The 12500-nt window shown below is 32.9% G+C and overlaps 1 protein-coding gene across 2 annotated transcripts in view; it reads right to left on the reverse strand.

Annotated features, from left to right (window-relative positions):
• LOC115212179 (D(3) dopamine receptor-like) overlaps positions 1–12500 on the reverse strand; it is a 1526288-nt gene that overhangs the window by 1312303 nt on the left and 201485 nt on the right. The window contains exon 2 of one of the 2 annotated variants that reach the window (XM_036502725.1): positions 3307–3346. The exons of the other annotated variant lie outside the window; for it this stretch is intronic. The gene's annotated coding sequence lies outside the window, so the exon portion shown is untranslated. The remainder of the gene's footprint in view (positions 1–3306; positions 3347–12500) is intronic. 2 annotated transcript variants of the gene reach the window in all.

Raw genomic sequence — 12500 nt, forward strand, 5'->3', positions numbered from 1 at the left:
GAGTGATTCAAGGTGCGAGAGTTTCGTGCATTGGTTCTCATCAAGTGCCGACGCACGACTGGTGTCAATTCATTCGACAAAAAAAGAAACAAAAGTCGGTGTCCCAGTATAGCCGCAGCCTATATAGTCGGTGCCCCAGTTTATCCGCAGACTGAAACAAGTAAACGATAAAAGATAAAGATTATCCGCGCAAGATATTGAGGAACACTCATCGCCTTTTTACAACAGGTGACTCAATCATCCTAGTTTCTTATCGACAAATACTTGGCCGTCAACTATACAGAAGCCTTGTGAATGAAACTGAGGAACTGGTTCATGTAGGGCTCGTTGGATGGAATGCATCTACAGCTCAAATCTGCAATTGATCACACTATGTCCTGCTGATTTTGTCTGATTTTTTTTAAAGGGCTCAAGTGCCTGCAGAGTCTCAGCCATCTAATCGACTGAAAATATATCTCAGTTGATGGGACAACTGACTATTTATCAACAAAACCGACGGAAATCCATACAAGAGACATCTACATCAACCCATCCATACTTTTTTTTACTTATATTTATATTTTTCGCTATGTATATAAATATCTGTGGCAGTAGGTGGCCGTCCCTTTCTTCCTCACTTGCTCTGTATATTTACACACAGATACACACAAACACACAAACAAGCAAACACACGCATACGCATACATATATGTAAACATGTGTGCTTGTCTGTGTAGACAAATGTAAGTCCGTGCATATATTTATATGCAGACGCGCATGTATATTTAGAAACGAGTCTGTTCACTATCATAGTGGGTGATCCATATTCATGTACGCACATAGCTTCTAAGTTATTTCTTTGTTTGCATAGATATGTTTATATATCAACGTCTTCAGAAGTGAATGGTGAATAGTTGAATTTCTCTCTCTCTCTCTCTCTCTCTCTCTCTCTCTCTCTCTCTCTCTCTCTCTCTCTCTCTCTCTCTCTCTAGATATATTGGTAGACATGTAATTGGCATAAATGTCAATTCCTTAGTATTTACCTGATATGTACAGAGCATTTATAGATAAATATATGTATGGATATATCTTTTAATATATATATATATGGGTACATATATACATGTGTGTGTGTATATACATACATACATATATGCATACACATATACATATATAATATTCATATGTATACATATATATATATATGTACATCCTCCATACATGTACGTGTTAATGAATATATATAAATATATATATATATATACATATATGTGTCTTTGAGTGTGTGTGCGTGTGAGTACGTGAGTGTGTATATATATGTGCCTGTATGTATGTATGTATGTATGTATGTATGTATGTATGTATGTATGTATGTATGTATGTATGTATGTATGTATGTATGTATGTATGTATGTATGTATGTATGTATGTATGTATGTGTGTATGTATATATAAATAATCTTAAGTTTAATGAAAGCATGATGCTGCTCCCGAACTGAACTCTGGACGATTGATGTTCGCTTCTGATAATAAGACAAAGAACTCTCTCGCTCTTTCTCTTCTCTCTCTCTCTCTCTCTCTCTCTCTCTCTTCTCTCTCTCTCTCTCTCTCTCTCTCTCTCTCTCTCTCTCTCTTCTCTCTCTCTCTCTCTCATTTCTCTCTCATTCTCTCTGACTAGTTGACTCTAACTAGAAACAAACCAAACCACATGAGTTTGCCGGAATCAAATAAGAAAATATATCAAACAAGAATTACAAATCCAACTATCGCAAGTGTTTTTTTTTTTATTACTGCGCTTTTTTTCTTTTTCTTATTCTTTACATGGAGAAAAGAAGCAGTAATGCTAATCCACCGTGTAAAGGGATTAAGAAATTTATCATGCGATATTCCTATGAAGGATTACCAGAATGTTATGCTTCGCTTCTATTTACCAATAACAATATATATTAAATAAAAAAAAAAGATAATAATGTTTAAAAAATATCAAAGCCAGTGGGAGAAATAAGTAAAAAGATATTTCTGTGGTAGAGAAGAAAAATTATACATAAAGAAAGACAGCGGCGTATGTATATCTACGTGATCCAACATAGAATGAATTTGGTGTTTACTGTGTTTTTATTTTCTAATTCTGTGTATAGATGGGGATTAAATAAACACTACTTATTTGTATATAGACTGATCTGTGATCTTTCCCTAAGCATGATACATATTATTTAAAAACAACGAACGTCGGCAAAGTAGTTGTAGGTGGGTCGATCGATCTAATACTTATACAAATGCAAGATTATAGTCATACACACAGCGTATGTGTGTGTGTGTGCGTGTGTGTGTGTGTTTTATGGGAAAGAGAGAAAATAAAATATATAATAAACAGGGAAGGAAAGAAACTAGATATGTAAACGAAAGATCGCAGGTAAATATAGAGCGAATATACTCGAGTGAATACAAAGACAATATCGGCAACAGGCCACAAGAAGTGAAAATAAAAGTAAAGATTGTTACCGAGAAAAGTACTGAAACGCTTCTAAATATGTACGTGTATATGTGTGTGCGAATGCGTCTTTGTGTGTCTGTGTAGCACATACATACATATAATAATATATATATAATATATATATATATGTATATATAGATATACATATTTAGAAATACATATGCGTGTATGTGTGTGTACCACACACACTATATATACATAATATATATATTATATATATATAATATATATATATATATATATATATTTTATATATATATTGAGAGAAAGAGAGAGAAAGAGGAGAGAGAGATCTTGTCCTGGTCCTCAAGTCTTCAATGGAGTTGTAGATACCGTCATATCAAAAAAGTGAAAAATGTGACCCATAATTTTAGAACTGAATTTCCCATACACCCAGGCCTGGCCGCAGCTGATTTCTACCAGAAGTAAAGACAAAAAAGAGACAGGCACAAACAGCGGAGAGAGAAGCACTTGTAATGCCGGAGTGGTTTTCAGTTAATCACGAAGGATTAAACCAGAATTTTTCTCCTCATTACCAGGAGACGGAACGATTACCGCAAAACATTTTATTCGTCAGTCTAACGACTCTGACAATTAGACGCTATTGTTTATACAGACGCAGATAAACTGGCAAGCACGTACAAAACACCCACTCAATATGCATGTTCCCAATACAGCATGTTACATGATTGGGTTGTCAGCAACTACACTGGCAATCCCACCTAGTTTGCTTGATGAGAAGGGCGAGTTTTGGACACCCAGCCCGTCAATGGGCGGAAGAATTCAGGGGAGTGAATGGTCATCCAAGATAGTCAAGAGTAAATGGTGCTCACCAGTCGTATTGAAGACAATCTACATAGGAGAAAGCAATCCCTGAAATAAAAGAAAAAAAACATTCGGTGAGGATTTGCAACCAGCTAATTCTATCTTGTACAGAAAAGATTATGATACGAATATGTTATTGATTCCTCTATGGCTGACTGATAAAAAAGACATAAATAAGCATATACTCTTACTCTCTTTTACTCTTTTACTTGTTTCAGCCATCAGGCTGAGGCCATGCTGGGGCACCGCATATATATATATATATATATATATATATATATAATATTTTATAATTATGAGTATATAATCTTATAGTAGAGAAATATTTAGTTTTATCTGCCATTTCTAATTTCGGTATGTGGTGAAGCATTTTTGCTGAACCCTATAATAATTATAATCATAATTATAAAATTCTATGTATAAGCTTACCGATATGGTTTCTTTTAACATACAGAAGTACTTGGTAAATTATTAATTACTATTAGTTAATTTTCCCAGTACTATTATATATATATATATATATATATATACATATATATATATATCATATATATATATACTATATTATATATATATATATATATATATATATTATATATAATATATATATATATATATATATATATATATATATATATTACGGTGATTTATTTGCATAGCAAGTGACTTGACTAACATCGTGTGCTGAAACAAAAACAATGAAGTGTAGAAGATGCTTACAAGCCATTAACGAACACACAAAAAACAGTTAGAAATATTGCAACATTTAATTCTACTGAAGAGGAAAAAATTTATTATGAGATAAATTCCGAAATTGATTCAATATAGAAATAACGAACTTTTTTTTTTTAATTCTGTTGGCTAGCTTTCGCGATTTCAGCACAACATATTTCTGTAGCGGGTATAATAATGTGTGGAAATTGACGATTTAAAAGTATGTTATCAGCATATTGGCATAGAAATAATTTTCTTTTGCCCTTGTTTATAAGTTGTTTATAATTTTAACCTTTAAAGGTATTTTAAAATGCTGCCACTTTTTTGATTAAATTCTTTTCTGTAAAAACAATTCATCCTATATTAGTAGTAGATTTATTAATATTCGCTATAGGGACTGGTAACCACTATAAGCTGTGGTGGAGAAGAGTTCACACGTGTGCTGAGGCTAACCAAAGGATTTTATATTTAGATATATCTGGGGTACTTATATGTGCTCATGATTTGTACTTCGGGTTTTTTTTCCATGGGTGCATGTAAGTATTTCCTATATTTCTATTCGTATTTCCTACTGAAGAGGAAAAAATCTATTATGAGATTAATTCCGAAATTGGTTCAATATAGAAATAACGAACTTTAAAAATAAAAACTGTTGGCTAGCTTTCCTCGATTTTAGCACAACGTATTTCTGTAGCGGGTATAATAATATGTGGGAATTGACGATTTAAAAGTCTGTCATCAGCATATTGGCATAGAAATAATTTTCTTTTGCCCTTGTTTATAAGTTGTTTATAATTTTAAACTTTAAAGGTATTTTAATATGTTGCCACTTTTTTGATAAAATTTTTTTCTGTAAAAAATTAATCCTATATTAGCAGTAGTAGTAGTAGTGTATATATATATATATATATATATATATATATATATATACATAGATAATAAAAATATAAAAATACAACAAACAGAGAAGAGAAAACAACAAAGCGAGAACGTGGAACAAGTATGGTGTTATTGGACGCTCAGGGAATGAAAGAAAGAAGGAGGATTTAACGTTTCGAGCGGAGCACTTCGTCAGAAACCTAGAAAAAGGAAAGATCCAAGAATGGGAAGACGGAGAAAAAAATCGCCAACGATACACACGCGGGCACATCTTATAAATATATATACATATATATATATACATATATATACAGATCGGTGTATCAAAACAACAAAAATATTTTGGCAAATTAAATTTAAATGTTGAAGTGAATCTAAAGGTTTTTCTGTTTTTATAAGGCTTATATACACCTTCCACGCTGCAATTATTTTTCTTTCAACACTCGATCTCAGATGAGGTCACTTGCTATGAAGTATACCTCCGAAATATATATATATATATATATATATATATATATATATATCGACATCCGAAACTCGGAGTTTTATCATGGCTACTGAATAATTGTCACATATTATATTTACAGATATACGAACACACACACTCGCATGCAGACACACACACACACACACACACACACACATATACATACATATAGATAGATAGATAGATAGATAGATAGATAGATAGATAGATAGATAGATAGATAGATAGATAGATAGATAGATAGATAGATAGATAGATAGATAGATAGATAGATAGATAGATAGATATCGAATACCAAATATACTGTAATATACTACTTATTAAAGTCAAGTCAAATCTTTACAAATTGCTACTCAGATTTTCACGTCAGTTCCTCGGACGTTTGCGTTAATACTGAACAATAAATTTTGACAGTTCTGTATTTCGGAGATGAGGAATTTGACGGATATTTATCATCATATTGTTTGTTGTTAACACAACGTTTCGGCTGATATACCCTCCAGACTTCGTCAGGTGTGTTGGGGAAATTTCGAAGCTGGATTTCATTCCTAAGGTATTTTTCGATGTTGTTGTAGTCATTATTATTATTATTGTTGTTATTGTTGTTGTTGTCAATGATGATGATGTTGATAATAATAAAGAAGACGAAGAAGAAGAAGAAGAAGAAGAAGAAGAAGAAGAAGAAGAAGAAGAAGAAGAAGAAGAAGAAGAAGAAGAAGAAGAAGAAGAAGAAGAAGAAGAAGAAGAAGAAGAAGAAGATCGAAAATACGTTAAGAAGAAGAAACCAGGTTCGAAATTTCCCCAAGACACCCGATGAAGCCTGGAGGGTACATCAGCCGAAACGTTGTGTTAACAACAAACAAGATGTGGACAAATATCCATGAAATGTAAATAATGTAAATAATGAATAAATTATGAGTATATATAATATAGTATAATATCGTTTTCGTAGTTCAACGAATAAGCATTTCAATATAATTGTGTAATTGATTTTTGAAAAAAATGGAGTAATATTGGCTGTCAATACAATTAACTTTTTAGGAGGAGGAATAAAATATCAACAATAATTAGCTTTAAGAAAATTTGTGTAAAAGCAAGTAAAAAGGACTATATTTAGAAATGGGAATTCTAAATAGTTAAGAGGAATGTAATAGAAGTGCAAAAGGAGGAGGTTTTAAAACTGAAATTGGAAATGAACTTAAAGATTAAAAGATGTAGATGAAAATAAAATAAGTAAACAAGCAGAAAATTATACGTCAAAATTAGAAGCAAAAGAAACAATTGCAATAATAAGAGAGAGGGAGAGAGAGAGAGAGAGGGAGAGAGAGAGAAAGAGAGAAGTAATGTAAAAACGCAAAATATATAGAAGGAAAGTGAGATAAAAGAAAGAAAAGAAAGAATGAAAAAGAAAATGGGATGAGCATATACGGCAAAATGGAGATAAAAATGAGAAGTAAATACAAGCGGGTGCGGGAGGAATATTTACGTTAACAATACAAACATAAAATAGCTGTGGTGAATATGATGTAACGAATAAGTCTCTGGAGTGGTAGAAGGTTGATCGCTAGTTTAGAAGGACAGAGAATCAAAAGGATGCAGAAAGCATAGGACCATAATATGCGAACACACAGACACAGTAAAATTATGACTAAAATGTATAATAGAGAGAAGGTAAAAGAATATGTATATGCTAAAAAATAAATATAAATATCAAACTAAGACATCGACATCTGAATGTGCGTACAAATACACACACACAAACCTGCATATACACACACATACATAAATACATGCAAATTACAGACACACATATACAATCGCATACATATAACTAGATACTTACATACCGACAACCCAGTACTTACCACACACACAAGATAAGTATAACACATGAGGAGACACTTATATAAGTATCCCCGTAATGAATAACATATATGCGTCTGTATGCTTATTGGTGTTGTGTGTATTTGTCTTGTGCATATATGCATTTACATTACTTTCACCTTATTTTAATTCTTCCCAACTCATATCCCGTGAATTTGCCGTGGCTTGAATTTACTGGTCTTTTCACATAAACGCTATGCATGACATTTGAATTCAAAACTTGATTGTGTAGATAGAAGTTGAAACATTTCTATTGCCGGTCGGAATTCATTCTAGCCCCAAGCTAAAGTCTTGCTTTGATTTCTATCTATAGGAATATTTCTCCTGACGAAACGAATGGGTCCCATAAGAGGTCCCTAATGTCAAAAGTGTAATAAGGAATTGATCAGCTATTTTCAAGTTGTGGTTTCTATTTGCCATGTCACCCGAAGACTGTTTTTATCGTGAGTTAAAATAATGAGTGATTTGGGGAGCTATTCTTAACTCTCTTAGTTATAACTGAGACTTGTTTATAATTACAAACATTTTTCTTCTTTGTATTTTACGATAACATGTTTGGCCATCGATATATTCATAAATAATCATAATTATTTATAATATATCCTCTGCAATGTTTGTACATTTTTCTACTTATATATATAATTAGATATTAGATAATAAAACGAATGATTTATATCTGATAGATTAGTGGTAAAGCTCGGTCACTTTCATGGTGTTCGTTATGTATCTCGTTAATGAAAGATGGAAAATGGAAGATACGGGACATTTTGCTAATCACTACAATTGTTTCGACACATCGAGCATCGATCCATCACGGGTGGGATACTTAGCAACTGGTTCAGTGGCATCCGACGATGCAGATGTGTATCTTCGAGTGATAAACAAATACAACTCGTTAAAATAACAGCTCCTCAATGTATCTTCTCAGGTTTTCTGAAGAAAAGCCACAAATTGAAGGATACAGCTTCGTTGATATAGAAGATCAATAATAAAATAACAGATGCAAAACAGAAACCAATACGCAATACAGCGAATAACGTTTTAAATATAACCGTTAACGGACACGAAATGAGAAGATACATTGCAGAACTGTTCTTTTAATGAGACACATCTTCACCGTCGGCTGCTCCTGAACCAATAGTTAAGTATTTTACCCATGAGGTATCGATGCTAGATGCGTCGGAACAATTGTAGTGATTAATGAAATATCTTGTGTCTGCCATATCCCGTCTCTTATTAACTAGGTATATAAATGTATATAAACACACACGCACACACACACACACACACATATATATATATATATATATATATATATATATATATATATATATATGTATATACATATCCATATGTACATACATACATATATATATACATATATATATGTGTATATATATATATATATTATATATATATATATATATGCATATATCACTCACTCACACATATACATATACACATATGTGTATATATTTATATTATATATAATGTAAAACATTTCCACAAATGCACATTCTCACATGCACACATGTATAAACCATAAAACTTCTTCAGAAAGTATGACAGGTGAATATATTTATTTAAACAGTTGTCAACCGTATGTTTACGGCAGTTTCACAGTTTTGATCATTTATTAATAATTAATAATATCAGTATAAACATATTTATATATTTGCACTAATGTGCATGCCACCCATTATACAATAAGGTTGTATATTCACAAATAAATGCAGATAAAGAACTGCATCAGATCACTAGAATATTATGATTACACCATTGCTTCAGCTCTTATCAGATATCAAGGAAATCGCAGAACTACAGAAAATGGAATGTTTTGCTAAAATACAATACGCATTTATCGGTGCGGGATTCGAATCCTTCAAATATTTGCGATCGGCCGTGCAACACTGTAACGACTATTTCGCTCTGCTCTATATGTCATGTAATGTGACTGACCAGACTATTAGATGCTGTTACACATTGCTAGTCTCATTATGCTTTGCATCGTTTCAGCCTTCGAAATACGCCAGTTGGCTGGTTAGGAGAAGAATCCAACATTCCCCTCTGATCGAAGTGGGTACTGGAGCAACGTAAAATGTAATGTTTTGCTCAAGAACACAACTCACCTCCAGTCTGGGAATCGAACCCACGAACTAACGACTAGGCAACGATCTATCAGTTAGCAAATTTTCTGTTTCCTACCAAACAAAACATAGTACTTAAAATGTTTGAAGAATTCACTACTGACTAGTTAAATGCTAAAGGCATTTGCTACTTTATATAGACATTGTGACAGCATAAGGGCGTACGTCTACGTTTGAAATCAAATTCCCTATCATTATACGACGAAAATGCACCAACCGAAATACTGAAATCAATGGAAATAGCAGAACCCAATAGAAACAAAGCAACTGTATGACTACTGTTGAATGCCTTTAGGCACCAAAACGCAAGAATATCGAGAAATGTAAACGTCCAAAGAATTTGGGAAAACGAATATGGACAGAACTGGCAATGCAAATAAAATATATGCGAATCCTTAATAATATCGATACCAAATAATCAAATGGAAGAAATATTAAATCATGCAAAAGGAATCTTTGTACGAAATCAGAGAACGCCTAAAACAAGAAGTGTTTGCGTAATCAGAAAGTAGTCAATGTTTTTGAACAAAACAATAATAAAAGAATATATATATATAAACATACCCTCACACACATACACACACATACACACACAAACACACTCACACACACACGCGCGCACAGAATCACACACATACATATATATATAAAACTAATCTCCAGTGTTGAAAGAAAGGTTTTGTAAAGAATTTCGTGAAGGCAAAAGAATATTGAAATCAGAATACCACCTATGTTAAGAGTAATTATATGGAATTTGGAGAGAAGTTAGGATAGAGTATGAATGGATCACAAGGTGCAAGAATGAAAAAATAAAAGAAGTGAATACAAGAAAGAGAGAAAATATTTGTTAAAGTAACACATCAAGAAGTGAAGATATAGGAAAAGAAAGGCTGAAAACAACAGGAAATGAAAGATTGATATCTTCTGGGTATGAGCGTAGGTGTGTGTTTGTATGAGTGCGTGCGTTTGTGTGTATCCGCGTATGCCTGTACGTATGTATGTGTGCTGGTATATATATATCTATCTATATATATATATATATATTATATATATATATATATATATATACACATACATATATATATATATCTACATGTGTATGTGTGTGTCTCTATAGGAACTTACGCTTTTATATCTATACGTTAATATGAGTGCATGTATGTTGCAGAGGAGTAACAAGTACCTACCATTTGTTTACAATGTATTTACAAAGAAAGGTGTGTTATGAAATCGGGCAATAGTAGCTGAATGCCTCTTCATATGTTCTGCATGTTTCAGAAAGACAGCTCGTGCGATCTCACCGGCCATTTTGATCACACCAGGTTATTCTTGCTGTATATAGCACTATGTTCCTTACATTAATAGAAATAGTATAAACACCAACAACAATAACAAATAATGAAGCTAATGATAACCTTTTGGGAATTTGAACACTGAACATAAAGAACGGAAACTAAATACCACAAAGGACTCTGTTCGACGTTCTAACAATTGAGGCCATCCCCGATAATATTGGCTTCTGATTTAAGATGAAGAACAGCAATATTGAGGGGAGTGGTTGGTCGAAATTATCGACTTCTGTGCTTGATTGGTATTTAATTTCATCACCTCCAAAATCAGTTTAATGTTTCATCTCTCCGGAAGTAATTAAAATAATGTACCAGTCATGTACTCCTTTGATGATATCAACGACCACACCCCTGAAATTTGCTGGCATTATGCCCAAATCAGAAGTATTTATTATTAGCATGAAGCTGTGAGGTTGCCGGAGTTGATACGGTATCGGAAAAAAAGCCTTACGGTATTTCTTCTTGGTCTTTACGTTCTGTGTTCAAATCCCACCGAAGACAACCTCGACTCTCATTTCTCCGAAGTCAAAACGATATATAAGTAAGATACCAGTCTTGTAGTGTATCAATTAACATACTCTCTTTAAAACTGTTGATTTTGTTACTAAAGTAGTAAGGACTATTATTATGGACAGTGGAACCATAAAACAGTGGCAGTTAATTCGTTTGGAATTGAACCTAGAAATCAGTTATATCAGAGCAGCACAAGAGATTCCGTCCGATACCCTATCGATTTTGCCAATTAACCTTCTGTATACCACAAATGGTAATTGTTTCTAACATTAATACAAGGCCGCACATTGTTTTTTCAGTGCGGATGCAGTTGATTGCATCGTCTGGTGAAGATGAAAGGGAAATTCCATCTCAGAAGCCGAAGCTGTCGTCTTTGTTGGCTTATTCAAATTAAGAATATCTCGACGTATACATGGTTTTTCATTCACTTGTTACTAGTTAATCTCAACAGGCTTACGAATTTCTTTAAAACCCAAGATATATGTTGACCACAAGTAATTGCAATGTCTGCTGATACTAATCCTAAATTTAGTAAATGGTGGTATTATATCTGAACTTTATTTGAAATATTAAAAGTAAGTTTTTTTCTTCAGTAACTTTCAGAATGTGTCTATTTTGATGAGAAAACAGGGCAAAGTATGCATTGTTAAATCGCAACAATAGAGGAGGCAGCTATTGTCGAATCAAAACACTTTCTCATTAGATATATTACTAAAGAGAACCAGAGATTTTCATTGATAAATGCGTCATACTCACGCACCGGTTTCTGTCTGCAGGAACGTAAAAAAATAAAATAAGAAGAATAAGAAAATCAAGCTTTAATCTCTAAGATAGACAATTATTCTTCGGATACAGATCAGTGAACAGTGTTATAAAATAGATTTTAAAGAATCCTATCAGTTGCAAGTGAAGAGTTCTTTTATCATTGATCAAAGTGGTGTACAGCAGACGTCTGCATGATTTTCCAGCCATCTCTGAAATTCTAATAATAGCCATCTGTTGTTGCTTTGTAATATGGATCTAATTAAAATATTGATTTACTGAAGTAATATGAGAAAACGTCACGTAGCCACAACTATTGAGATATCAACCGCACACTCTGTTTTTGTATGGGTGTGTTTGTTTGTGTGCGTTTGTGTTTGTGTGTATGTGTGTGTGTGTGTGGTGTGTGTGTGTGTGTATGTGTGTGTGTGTGTGTGTGTGTGTGTAGGTTATTTGTGACTTGCTAG

Source organism: Octopus sinensis, linkage group LG5 (assembly GCF_006345805.1).
Source record: "Octopus sinensis linkage group LG5, ASM634580v1, whole genome shotgun sequence".
NCBI classification, from domain to species: domain Eukaryota; kingdom Metazoa; phylum Mollusca; class Cephalopoda; order Octopoda; family Octopodidae; genus Octopus; species Octopus sinensis.